Consider the following 13,421-nt stretch of genomic DNA (forward strand, 5'->3'; position numbering starts at 1 on the left):
ACTAATGACATAACTAAATACAAACCAAATTTTTTCACAACTCCAATGCACAGCCAAGTAAAATTTTTAAAGTACTTCTAATTCTAAGAATATTTCAGTCAGCACTTATTATAAGAAACATTTTCTTCACCTATACAAAGCTTGTATGCTTGTGAATGCAATAGGAAATACTTTGAACACAAACTGGGATGGTCTAAGCAGTCTGTTCTTAGTCTCCCCCCATAATGTTGCAAATAAAGGATCTAATAATATTTCCATTTATTGCTGTGTAAGTAACAGGGTTTCATCTCCTTACAATGTTTTAATTTTGGGGTGGAACCTCCATTCATGCTTGAATTGGCATTTTAAGTGTTACAATGAGCCTAACAATTGATTGCCAATGAAAGAAGAATAAACTACTTTTGGCAGATTCTGCTGTTGTTTTTCCTGCTGGCTTTTGTTCTAGCTGTTATTTTCCATGGGAAAATTTTCAAATTGAGAATACTAAGAGGGCCAAATCTTTTAAGACATCCCCTAAGTGCACACACAATTACATATCCTACGCTCATATAATTACTCCAGTAGTTATTTAGACAACTCACAATTGCCTGATTTGAGGACACAATGGGAGTATGTGCCAAAGGCAGGTGCATGGTTTGTTTTTTTTAATAGTAGCACAAATCTGCAGGTTTATAAGAAAAGGGTTTTGATACTATCAGTAAAATCTGTACTTAGTGAAACCAGGCTATACACTCATAACTTCAATATATAATGTGCTATAATTCTTTACATTGCCATTTCATCTCCTAAGTGCATGCTACTGTTGTATGTGTCCTTGTCTAGAAGTCATTGTATTCCCAAGGCAGAAAGCACACATTTTCATGTATTTATAGTGGACAGGTCACTGTGATATGCACAGGCTGACTGTAGATGGCTGTATGATTTCTAAATCAAATTCTGCGTCTTGTATTGAACAAAACTACCATTTCACCACTGAGCCCTTCAGAGTGTTCAAAGCATGATGTTACTAGGCTGCTTGGATTTTTAAAATATCAAGACGTGCTTCAACATAAAATTAACATAAGGAGAGACAAACAGAAAAACACAGTAAAAAAAAATATCTGATTGAAGTTAACTGATACATGCAAGGAAATTCTCATGTCTTCTTTTTTTTTGTCCTGTGCTTTGCTTAAATCTACTAACATTTAACTTCAAATTACACTTTCTACTTTAAACAATCTGTTGTTGCAAGATATTTAAATGCACTGCTGTAAAACACTACCATCAGCAGGCCGGAACTTTGGTTTCTCTTTTCTTAATCAAACATCTGGGAAACAAAAACATCTGTAGGCTGTCATGGAGTTAAGACTTCCTCCCTCTTTGGCAAAACCACATAGACAGGCTGATTATCTTGCCCTGAAAGGCCCCCAAAACAAAAAAAAATTCCTTTCTGGGAATCAGGGGAATTGTAACAAATGTCTTCACAAATTAGATACAATACATTCATCATGGAATTATTACTAAGCTTACAAAGTTCTACTCAAGTTTCATATTTCTAGGTATATCTCAGATTGATCGCCCTTCTTCCTATGTTGTCCTGAAGCATGATCTAATAGTCAAACAGTGCCAGCTTCATGCTCATTTTTCCAAGACTTTGGTTCAAATAATAATTCTGCTTCAGCTAGTATGGATGATAGTTTGTCCTTCCTGTCTTGTACTTGAGTCCCCAAAGAAAAGCTTGGATACCTAGTGCACTACAAGGCACACCTATAAATTATGAAATTGTCACAAAGAGCAATCTCGGACACATAGCACTTGCAGTTTTTCTTGCAAATAAAATGAATTCTCTCTACTAGGTGGTCTTCTACAATAGCTCACAATTCTCCAGGATTTTTAATGAAGGGCCAACGCAAAGCAAGTGGAAGTCTTACTGCATTTCCTATAGATGAAGACACTGAATCTTTCTGATTAAGCTGATCTCAAACACTTGCAGGCGATTCAAGTCTGCCCTGCAAATCCATGTTGTTTCAGCTGAACTTCTACCAGTCTGTAAAAAAAACAGTCTTACAGGGATTATTCTTCCTAGGTAGTTCAGAAGACAAGCACTGTCACACCTCAACCCTGGCCCTCCCAACGCTCCAGCCTGGGTCTAGCAAACACAGGCCAACAAAGTTCCTTTTTACACTGCCACCTATTTCCTCCTTCCAATAAGAGCTTCCAGTAAGAATCCTTTGGCGTTAAGTACTTAAGTACCGAAAGGCTGCTATAAAGTCTCCCTGGAGCCTTCTTTTCTGTAGGCTGAAAAAGCCCAACTCTCTCAGCCTGTCCAGATATGGAAAGTGCTCCAGCCCTCTAATTGTCTTCCTGGCCCTCATTCCAACAGGTCCAAGTCCTTCCTGTGCTGAGGACTCCAGAACTGAATGCAGGGCTCCAGGTGAGGTCTCACTACAGCAGAGTAGAGGGGCAGAACTACCTCCTTTGACCTGCTAGTTACATTTCTTCTAATGAACCCCAGGATATGGTTGGCTTTCTGGGCTGCAAGCGTGTTCCTGGCTCATAGAATCATAGAACCACTAGGTTGGAAAGGACTTATGAAATCATCAATCCCAACAATACCTGTCCACTAAATCATATTACTAAGCACTTTATCTACATGTCTTTTAAATACCTCCACAGATGGTGACTTGACCCCCTCCCTGTGCAGGCTGTTCCAGTGCCTGATAACCCTTTCAGTGAAGAAATCTCTCCTCGGTACAACCTGAGGCCATTCCCTCCTGTCCTATCACCTGTCACTTGGGAGAAAAGACCAATACCCACCTCTCTACAACCTCCTTTCAGGTTGTTGTGGAGAGTGATAAGGCCTCTCCTCAGCCTCCTTTTCTCCAGGCTAAACAACCTCAGTTCCCTCAGCTGCTCATGATAAGCAATGTCCTAGATTCCTGTCAAATTAGAACTATAGATTAGTTTGGGTTGGAAGGGACCTTAAAGATTGTCCAGTTCCAAGCCCCCTGCCATAGGCAGGGACACCTCCCACTAGATCAGGCTTCCCAAGGTCCCATTCAACCTGGCCTTGAACACCTCCAGCGATGGGGCATCCACAACCTCCCTTTGCAACCTGTTCCAATGCCTCACCTCTCTCATAGTGAAAAAATTCCTCCTTATGTCTAGTCTAAACCTGCCCCTAAGTTTATATCCACTGCCCCTAGTCCTATTGCTACAAGCCTTCATAAACAGTTTCTCCCCAGCTTTCCTGTAGCTCCTCCAGGTACTGGAAGGTCACTCCAAGTGTCTCCCTGGAGCCTTCTCTCTCTAGGCTGAACGACCCCAACTCCCTCAGCCTGTCCTCGTATGGGAAGTGCACCAGCCCTCTGATCACTCTTGTAGCCCTCCTCTGGACCCGTTCCAACAGCTCCATATCCTTTTTGTGATGGGGATTCCAGAACTGGACACGATACTCCAGATGTGGTCTCACAAGAGAGGAACAGAGGGGCAGAATCACCTCCCTCGATCTTCTGGCCACTCTTCTCTTGATGTAGCCCAGGATATAGTTGGCCGCCTGGGCTGCGAGCACACACTGCTGGCTCATGTCAAGCTTCTCATCAATCAGCACCCACAACTCCTTCTCTGCAGAGCAGCTCTCATTCATATCATCCTCCATTGTATACTGAAAATGGGGATTGCCCTGACCTAGGTGTAGGACCTTGTTGAACCTGCTGAGTCTCACACAGACCCGCTTCTCCAGCCTGCCCAGTTCCCTCTGGATGACATCCCATCCTTCTACTGTGGCAACTCCACCACTCAGCATGGTGTCATCAGCAAACCTGCTGAAGGTGCACTCAGTCTCGCTGTCAATATTACTGATGAAGATATTAAAAAGCACTGGTCCCAGTATGGATCCCCAAGGGACACCAGTTGTTATGGATCTCCATCTGGACTTTGAGCCATTGACCACTACTCTATGAGGGACAGAATCACCTCCCTCGACCTGCTGGCCACACTGCTTTTGACACAGCCCAGGATACAGTTGGCCTTCCGGGCTGCAAGCACACATTGCTGGCTAATGTTGAGCTTCTCATCAACCAGCGCCCCCGAGTCCTTCTCTCATTTTAACCTCCTTTTCCCCAGCACTCCGTCATGATCTGCGTAAATACAAGTGCCTCCGCGCAAAAAGCCTCAAACCAACTAAAAAGAAAACCCTCCTGATTTTGGAAAATCCTTGTGCCCTTTTGAATCACAGAATAACTAGGATGGAAAAGACCTCTTGGATCATGGAGAACAGCCATTCCAATCTGCCCCTAAACCATGTCCCTGAGCACCTCGTCTACCTGTGTTTTAAACACCTCCAGGGAAGGTGACTCAACCACCTCCCTAGACAGCCTGTTCCAGTGCCCAATGACCCTTTCTGTGAAAAATTTCTTTCTGATGACCAGCCTAAACCTCCCCTGGTGGAGCTTGAGGCCATTCCCTCTTGTCCTGTCCCCTGTCACTTGGGAGAAGAGGCCAGCACCCTCCTCTCCACAACCTCCTTTCAGGCAGTTCTAGAGAGCAATGAGGTCTCCCTTCAGCCTCCTCTTCTCCAGGCTAAACACCCCCAGCTCTCTCAGCCGTTCCTCATAAGGCCTGTTCTCCAGCTTCGTTGCTCTTCTCTGGACTCGCTCCAGAGCCTCAACATCCTTCTTGCGGCGAGGGGCCCAGAAGTGAACACAGGATTCGAGGTGCGGCCTCACCAGTGCCGAGCACGCTGCTCGACGACCCTTTCCGTGCAAAACTTCCTCCGGGCGCCCAGCCCGGCCGCCCCCAACCCCCTGCCCCGTCCCCGGGGAGACGCGGGACGCCGCCGCCCCGCCCCCCCCCCCCCCCCCCGCAGGGAGCAGGCGCGGGGCCGCGGGGGCGCCTGCGCGGAGGGAGGGAGCGGGCGGGGCCGGGCCTGGGGCGGGGGGGGCCCGGCAGCCCTTCCCCTCGCCTGGGCGCGCGCCTCCCGCACCGCCTGCCCGGGCCCCGCGCGCGCGGGGAGGGCGCCCGGGGGCCGCGCGGGGAGGGCGGGAGGCGGGGAGGGAGGCGCAGAGAGGCCGAGCTCTCTCCACCGCGGGCGGCGGCGGCAGCAGGTAAAGCCAGCCCCGAGAGCGTCTGCTCCCCTTCGCCCGCCCCCCCCTCCTCCTCCTCCTCCTCTTTCTCATCCACCTCCTCCTCCTCCTCCTCCCCGGCCGGGCCTTGCCCCGGGCCGCGGGGCCGCTGCTCCCCGGGGCCGCGCTGGGGGCCGGCGGCGCTGCCGGCTGGGAGGAGGAACGTTTGTCACGAGGTTTCCCCGTTCCCCCTCCCCGCCCCCCCCCCTTTTTTTTTTTATTGTTGTTTCTGGTGGCTGAAGAGGGAAGTTAAGGTCTTCTTGATTTTTTTTTTTTCCTCTCTCCTTCCAGGCCTTGAAAAACAGTTTGTAGAAGAAGCTTGGTTTCCCTCCGTTTTTCCTGCCCCAAAGCCTCTTTCCTCCCTGTTCTCAGCCAGCGTTAGCTGTCCAGTTTATTGCCATCACTGATAGATGCTTAACTGTCACACTTTGTTTTCCTCAGTAGTTCAAGGCTTGTACAGGGCTGGATTTCAGCTGCTGTTAGCACATTTTAGCTTTTTGAGAGTTTTATACTCTTAGGTTGCTCTACTGTACCCATCAGTAGTTTAGTTTAGCCACATGTCCCGTGGTATTATGCATCCTGGAGGATTTATGGTCTACTTTGAGGAAACAGTTGTTCCATCATATTAGCATGACATTGCTTTAGCAGTATATATCCGTGAAAGTGGTCTGTATGTGGAAGAATCATGTTTCAAACTGTAGTGACATGGGACTGGGGACAGGAGAATTCTCTTCTAGTTCTGCCACTCAGCTCTACAGCAACCGCATACCCTTTACTCTCAGTAACCCTGCTTACCTTCCCTTACGAAGCACTCTGAAACTTGGTTAAAAAGCACCACATAAGAGAAGTATTTATTTTCAGACCAATGAAATTTCATTAAAGTTCATGTTCATCAGTGCTGTTACTTGTCGCACACTAACTCAGCTATTTACTGATAATACCTTCTCCGTGAAAACTAAACCTTCCAAAATGTATTTCAAATAGATGTGGGCTGATTTTTGGTATTGAAAATATTTTTAAGAATTTAAGGATCATGAAACATTCAGTTAAATAAATCCTAGATCTCACTTCTCTCTGAATCACCATCTGCCATTACATTTGCAGCTCACCGGTTGAAATACCTTAAGATCTAAAACTGGGCAATGAAAAAATACATTGGTTATGGATGATAAAGATTTCTAGGTTTGAAATCAATCTTTTTGCAAGTGTAATAATTGTCTGAATTGACACAACTGTGAGTTACCATTTGTCAAACTTTGTCCTGGCGCACATGGGCCATGTACATCCTAAATGCTGTTTTCCTAAAACTCATATGCATATATATAGTAGTAGCGATTACCAGAGTTGTTACAATTAAGGTTGTGTTGTAAAACATTCAGACTATCAGGTAAACAGAGAATTAGACACAGCCTTTAACTTTTTATATATTTTCTTAGTTGAAATTGGTAACGCTGCTGCTGAGCTGACAATAGGAACTTACCCTTGTACATGTGGTGAACCTAGATAATGAAGTTATGTTCGTAACAAAATATGAGAGGATGAGCAATTACTGTTTTTTATGTATAAGTAGGGAGGAGATGCATTTTTTTGCCCTCTAGATTTTATGATGGCATCATTATTTAGGTACTACAGATACGGTAAACTATGAAAACTGAATGTTTCGAAAGATACTAATGTCATCCTTTTGTTGATGGGATGAAGACAAGAGCCTGATCTCCAACTTTGTGGATGGAAAGGCACTAAATAAGGCTTGTACTGGTAGCTTTGTTTAAGGATTAATTAAACTGATGAGATTCTTGTATGTTTCACTTCATTTCACCTTCTCAGAAATCTGAGGAAAGCCACAGACTTGGTTTTTTTACAAATAGTTTACAGTTTCTGCTGCAAAGCTCACTTGCCACACAGAAATGGTTCAGAGATTTTCTTAAAACACTGTGCCACCTGCAAGAGTAGCACTTACCTTTGAGAAATGTAAACGTTGGGAATGGAACGTTGTTACATTCTGTTTGCATTTTAATAGCATAGGGATCTTTTGGACTTTTGCACCTCATTTAAATGTGCAAGAAAAATGTGTTTTGGTGTAAATGTGTTACATATCCTCTGCCTGCCTATGATTTACACTAATGTAAAGATCATCTTTACTGTCTCCAGATTATTGTTATTATAAATTCATTTTTCACTGGGGAAAGGCTATGCAAAGAACTGTTTAACACTTTGCCCTGAAAGGAATTCTGTTGATGAAGTCTTAGAAAGTTTACTTTCTGTTCCATCCTTAGGAGTTGTATCTTAAACTGTTAGGTATGCTGCTGTAATTGACAACAGCTGTTACTGAGAATTGTGGTGGATAGACAGTTTCTAAGATAATCAGTTCCTAGTCCGTTTGAGGCTTTGATGATTAGCGCTTGTAAGAGCATTTTGGATCAGGATCTGGTGGTGGCTGAAGAGTGCAAATGTGGTATGTTATCAAAATTGCACTGTAGAAAATAAGCTATAGGTTTTTGTGTTTTCCTTCTAGCCAAATGAAGAACCCAAAGCGCCTTATTCAGCCTGTAGACTATAGACTCTAGGCCTTTGGTTCAGTTGTGGTTTTAAAGGACAAGGACTGTTAAACAAGATAGGAGTTGTGTGCTTGTGTTTGGATATTATGTTAGTGTGGCTTAAACCCTCTGGTTTTGACCTCCAAATGAAGGGGCATAGCTGTCACTATTTCCAGTTTTTTGTAAATTTGCTACTGTAGTCTGTGTTTTGCTTAGGAATTTATTAGTTATCCAAATGTCAATACTTTTCTTCTGAAGTCACAGCTTCTTTGATCAGATACCTGCCAAAATCAACCAAAGAAAAGAACTTGAAAATATTGCAGTTTGAGGTCTCTGTCATATTGGATAATATTATAACCTCATAATTCATATTGGCTTTGTTGATGTTGAATAGCAAAAAGCATGATTACTCTGAATCTTATGGGAATCTGTGTGATAATCTTTGAGGGGAAATGGTTGACTGTATTTCATAGAATCATAGAATCATCAGGTTGGAAGAGACCCACCGGATCATTGAGTCCAACCATTCCCACCAATCTCTAAACCATGCCCCTCAGTACCTCACCCACCAGGAAGCAAGAGCCAAGCTGGAGCAATTAGTCAAACTGCATTTAGACCTTGGGCATGAATACTCATGGATAGGACGAGGGGGAATGGGTATAGGTTGGAGAAGGGCAGATTTAGACTAGACATTAGAAAGAGTTTCTTCACGGTGAGAGTGGTGAGACACTGGAACAGGTTGTCAAAGGAAGCTGCGGCTGCCCCATCCCTGGAGATGTTTAAGGCCAGGTTGGATGGGGCCTTGGAAAACCTGATCTGGTGGGAGGTGTCCCTGCCCATGGCAGGGGGGTTGGAAATGGATGATCTTTTAAGGTCCCTTCCAACCCAAACTATTCTATGATTCTATGTTGATTCTGTGATACTTAGTGTTTAGCTTATCTCGGATAAAGGGTGATGAATATCTGAATAGAATATAAATGGGTGGTTTGCTCCTGGTAATGGTTAGATGTAGATTTCCAAAAAGCACTGAGTCATAATGTGGCCTGAAGTTTTCATGGGAATCATTTGAAAATAATGGGAAGAATCATGTGTCACTGATGTTGAACTGTATACAGAGGAAAGAGACAGCATTGTGGTTCTTGTGTTCTATTTAAAACAAACCCAACATTTTGTTTTGATACTTTTAAATTCTAGGGACTTTTTGTTCTGTTGATGGGCTGGCAAATTGTTATTTTAGGTTTATTAAAGGACATTATTACCACAGTACTAAGTAATCTAGTTCTGCCTATGTGAAAAGTTCATGTCCTTGCTTAAGTTGACTTGCATTTAGTACCACATCACATACTGTTGCATTAATTAGAATGGGGGTCAAGTCTATCTTAATACATGAACATTTCACCTTAAATGTATTATGGCATCAGTTTTTGTCTCAATGGTTATTTTTTTCCTGAACTTCTAGTTTGCTAAGTTGGTGGGTTTTTTTAAAAGTGTGTCAAGATACTGAGAATCTACCATTTACTTCTCTGCATGACTTGTTTCAATGATTCATCTTTTCCACTATTTAAAAATAAGGCATGCAATTATTGTTTGAATACATTTGAATGCATCTGTCTTTCACTGGTTCTTGTTATCTCATCTGAATTCTCTATCAGATCAGACTGCCTTAAAACTTGATTTGTCACTTTAACGCTGTTTTTTCATTCCTCTGCATGGTGGTAGTCCCTGGCATTAAAAGACAGATTTAGATATTAAAATACATAGTTTTAAAAGAGCGTCTACATATTGTAGATTTGCTGGGCTGACTGCTCTAGGACTCTTGGATAAGTTTAACAAGTGTACTGATTTAAAATGTTCGTCGCAGAATGTTTTTTAACATCTGATCTGGAACATCTGTTTAACAAATGAGTTGGAAAGAAAATCAATATAATGTGATACAATTATGCCATTTTGAGTTTTTCCAACTATAGAGTGAAAGTATTTATTGACTATTTTTGATCTTTTCTTATGATTTTTAACACTTGTGCCACCTCTGTGTAGTCATGGACCTCAGCTGTTGTTGAGGTGGTTGTTACTGACACTCTTGGCTGTGCCATTACATGGATGTTTTATGCCTCTCAGTTTCTACATTCTGTAACTCTTAATTTATGTTGCTCCCCTTTATAAACATTGTTGATCCTACCTTTTTTTTTTTTCCCCCCTCTTTGGTCGCTGTTGAGTTGCCTGACCATAGATAAAAGCCCTCTTAAGGAAGTTTTTGTGTTTTCCTGTCTAAGATTTTTCTTCTCAATCAATTTTGTTCATAACTCTTCAACTTCAGAAATTTTGAAACCTCGGGAATATGACTGTGTGAATCCTATGTTTACATAGGCGTCAGTAATCTCTATCAGGCTATGTAATCTGATCGTGATCACTAATTGTAGTTCAGTGACTTATTCATTTTAGCTGTTATAATGGGATATGTGAGAATTTCTCTGTGTTGGCTGTAGTAAGTGCTGTTAGAAAACTGTTGCTAATAACCTTTTAAAACTGACGTTTTTACTGTTGACTGCTTAAGATCCTGAAATACTAGGTTTCATTATTAAAGGCTTCAGTTTGACATTTTTCTTTCAGCATGTTACAAATGTGGGCTTGCAAAAAAATATCCTCCTGTTCTCTACTTTTAGTTGACAGTCTGTAGCAGACCCATACTGGCATCACCTTCTGAGTCAGCTGTCTCATTTAACCCTTAGACCTACATATAGTCAGTGTGTCCTTTGGCTCTGAACTATCAGGTAATGTGTGAATGATGTTTCTTGAAACCTGGATTGTGCCTGCTTCATAATAAGTGTTATTTTTATATAATCTCTAGCTTTTAAACAGATGGACTTCTGGCCTTTTCCCTCTCCTGTAGAGAAGAAATATAGCTGTGTGATGTATGTAGAGAATAGACTTGAGTTTCGAGAAGGCATGGAACTTTTTGAAAGCTTTCAAGAATCTTTCTAGAACTGCATTTTGGCATTTAGACTTAACTCTGATGCTAGCATAAGAACTGTACTTTGCATCAGATGAATTGTCATCCGGGACATTGTTTTTGTCCCTTCAGTAGCAACAGCAGGTGTTTCAAAGGGAGTGACAAAAAAAATCCCAGTTGTGGAATAACTACCATAGCTGAGAGCTCCTCAAATTCTTGTCAGTTTCTGATGGTCTGTGGTGCTTAATCTGACTGTTATTGTCCATAGTATTTTTCTTGTTGATAGATAATTTTGAATAGGTGGCTGTTCTCATTATCCATGGAAATCCGTAATATTTTTACAAAATTTACAATGTCCTCTACCTTCCCACTGTCATGCTCAGTACTTGTTTCTGAATTGTTGAGTAGTTTAAAGCTCAGTAGTTACCTGAGCAGCACTGATGATTATTTCTTATCTACTGTGCTTTTGGTATGTCAGCAACAGATTTGATTTGCCAGCATGCTGCCTATTTACTTTAATTTTTTAACGTCATTAATCTCACATGGTGTTGATCAATGTGATTGTATTCTAGGTCCTGAAATTTTCCACTAACACTGCTGGATGTGATAAGTGGCTCCCATATCCTGTATGGTGTGGATATGCTTACTCTTTCCTCCAACCTTTTTTTTTTTTTTTTTTCCCCCTCCTGTCATGGTTCACAGCAAGGCAACATTTGTATCTGGATGAGGATCTGCCTATATTTTTCTGATTACAGCTTGACATGTCACAGAGTTGAAAACTGTTGATGTATTTCCGATCTTCCTCAACAGGCTTTTTCAAAATTAAGCTTATTTTCTTAAACTGTGATTAGTTTTTTTATCATCTCTGCTTTAATGTGGTTTGTCAGTTTTACCACTGACTCTTCAGATGCAGGTTTGACCCCTTTTGAAAGTAGAGACTTTCAAGCCTGTAGTGGAATGTTTCGTGTTTATTTCATCATTGTTCTAGTATCAGCATGCTTGCTGCAATGTGAATCTGAATAAGAAGATGAAGTGTCAAGGTGGTACTTTGATTTGTTGTACTTTCTTGACTAAACTTTATCTGCAATATTGATGATTAATGTTTCGTAGTTTTGTAGAGCCTTTCATCGATAAATGAAGATAGCATTAATCATTTGCAGACTTATTCAAGGCCAAACAACAACTCAAAGGGGAAGCTCCAGTTAAACTCAGATTTTGTGATATCTCATCACAGTTAATACAGGAGTGCACTGTAAAATATTTAATAAATCAAACAATTTAAATGAGTTTGTTAAATGGAAGAAATTAAAAGTCATTTAAACATTTAAAATAGTAGGCTATGTAATCGAAATTTGAGGAGTAAAAGAGGAGATGCAAGGAGATTAGTACTAAAGCTTATAGGAAAAATACAAGTAGACATTTAGCATTATGCTTCTCAATGTAAATCTGCTAGGTTATTTAATAATAATGCTGGGGAGGATAATGGGGTTATTAATTTGTTTAGTGAGAAGAATGACTCTTAGCTGATACTTATGCTTGTTTTGCATGTCCTGCTTCCTATAAAACTTAACTGTACTTTAAGAATGTTGGCTTGATTGCCTGCAGTGTATACAGTCTGTTATTTTTATTGGAACCACTTATTTTAAAAAAACTGCATGTGGGTGCCTTGCTTGTCTTTCAGTTATTCGTGAGTCAATAGCATAGTGGTTCCTTCTTTAGGCCTGACTAATTTTTCATTTACATCTTTTACATGTATGCCTATGATGCTAGTAATTATGCACATTTTGGGGAAAAATTAATAAATTCAGATATGTAACCAGGCAGTTCTTTTATGTATATATATGTGTATGTATTATTTTTGTAGACTGACAACTAAACCTGGTGCTGCTTGTGATGGTAGCTCTTAAAGTTTGTTTTATCCCGTAATCTTCAATACAATGTGTTAAGCACTCTAGGCAAAAAGGCCGAAGATTTTTCCTCCTTGGATTTTCATAGGAGATATGCATTTCTTCATAAAGCTTTTACTGGTTGTGCCCTGCCAGTTTTACTGCTTCATGGAAAGATATAGCGGATAATATTGAAAAGATTCTTTTCTTTTGAAGAATGCAGAAATCTGGACCTTCTGTAAATTTAATTTTGATAGCTGGATGAGAGGAAGGTGGATGAGTGCAAGTAGAGGAAAGGAAGCTTCTCACTGCCTGTAATCAGAGGAAGCTTGTATCCCAGTCAGAGGAAAGGTTTATTCTGAACACATCAGTAGTGTATGTTTGTTGTACACAATAAACTATCAAAAGTCACTGTCTTGAAACTTAAAAAATGGAATAAAAAAGCTGTCATTTTGCGTTGATGGATTGTGTGCATTATAGTTAAGACTGGCTGAAGTTCAGTTTCTTTTTCAATAGTGCTTTTCAAAAAAGGCAGTAAGTTAGAAGAAATGAGAACATTTTATGAATTAAGGTAAATATCACCTTTTTATTCGTGAATTCACAATTTTCTGGGGAAGTACTTGGATCAACGCAAAATGTCCTGTGAAATTTTATGTTGGTGCTTCATGTATTACTTCAAACAAGTTCTTTTGGGCAGTTCTACTTTGAAACTAAAACTAAAAATTTGCTCCTATACAGCTTTTCTGAAATACCCAACAAACTGCCATTTTCCTGACTCTGGCTGTGTGTAAGGCAGTATAAATATTTTACACTTGGAACTTTAATGTCCCCTTTTCACAAGGTTCCCTTCTGTTGTCAATGTGGAGTTCACCTAGTGGAAACCTGCTTTGTGTATTGAATTTGTACAGTGGTCCCAGCTTTTATTTATTATACTCTCTCTGAGTCT

General features: G+C 41.1%; 1 protein-coding gene across 3 annotated transcripts in view; it reads left to right on the forward strand.

The window, feature by feature from the left end:
• The first annotated feature begins 5,004 nt into the window (after window positions 1–5,004).
• Window positions 5,005–13,421, forward strand: part of TBC1D5 (TBC1 domain family member 5) — a 314,809-nt gene continuing 306,392 nt past the window's right edge. The window contains exon 1 of one of the 3 annotated variants that reach the window (XM_069860194.1): window positions 5,005–5,084. The gene's annotated coding sequence lies outside the window, so the exon portion shown is untranslated. The remainder of the gene's footprint in view (window positions 5,085–13,421) is intronic. The other 2 variants (XM_069860196.1, XM_069860195.1) reach the window with 2 other exon arrangements.

The sequence above is a fragment of the Phaenicophaeus curvirostris genome, chromosome 6, assembly GCF_032191515.1.
Source record: "Phaenicophaeus curvirostris isolate KB17595 chromosome 6, BPBGC_Pcur_1.0, whole genome shotgun sequence".
Taxonomy (NCBI): Eukaryota; Metazoa; Chordata; class Aves; order Cuculiformes; family Cuculidae; genus Phaenicophaeus; species Phaenicophaeus curvirostris.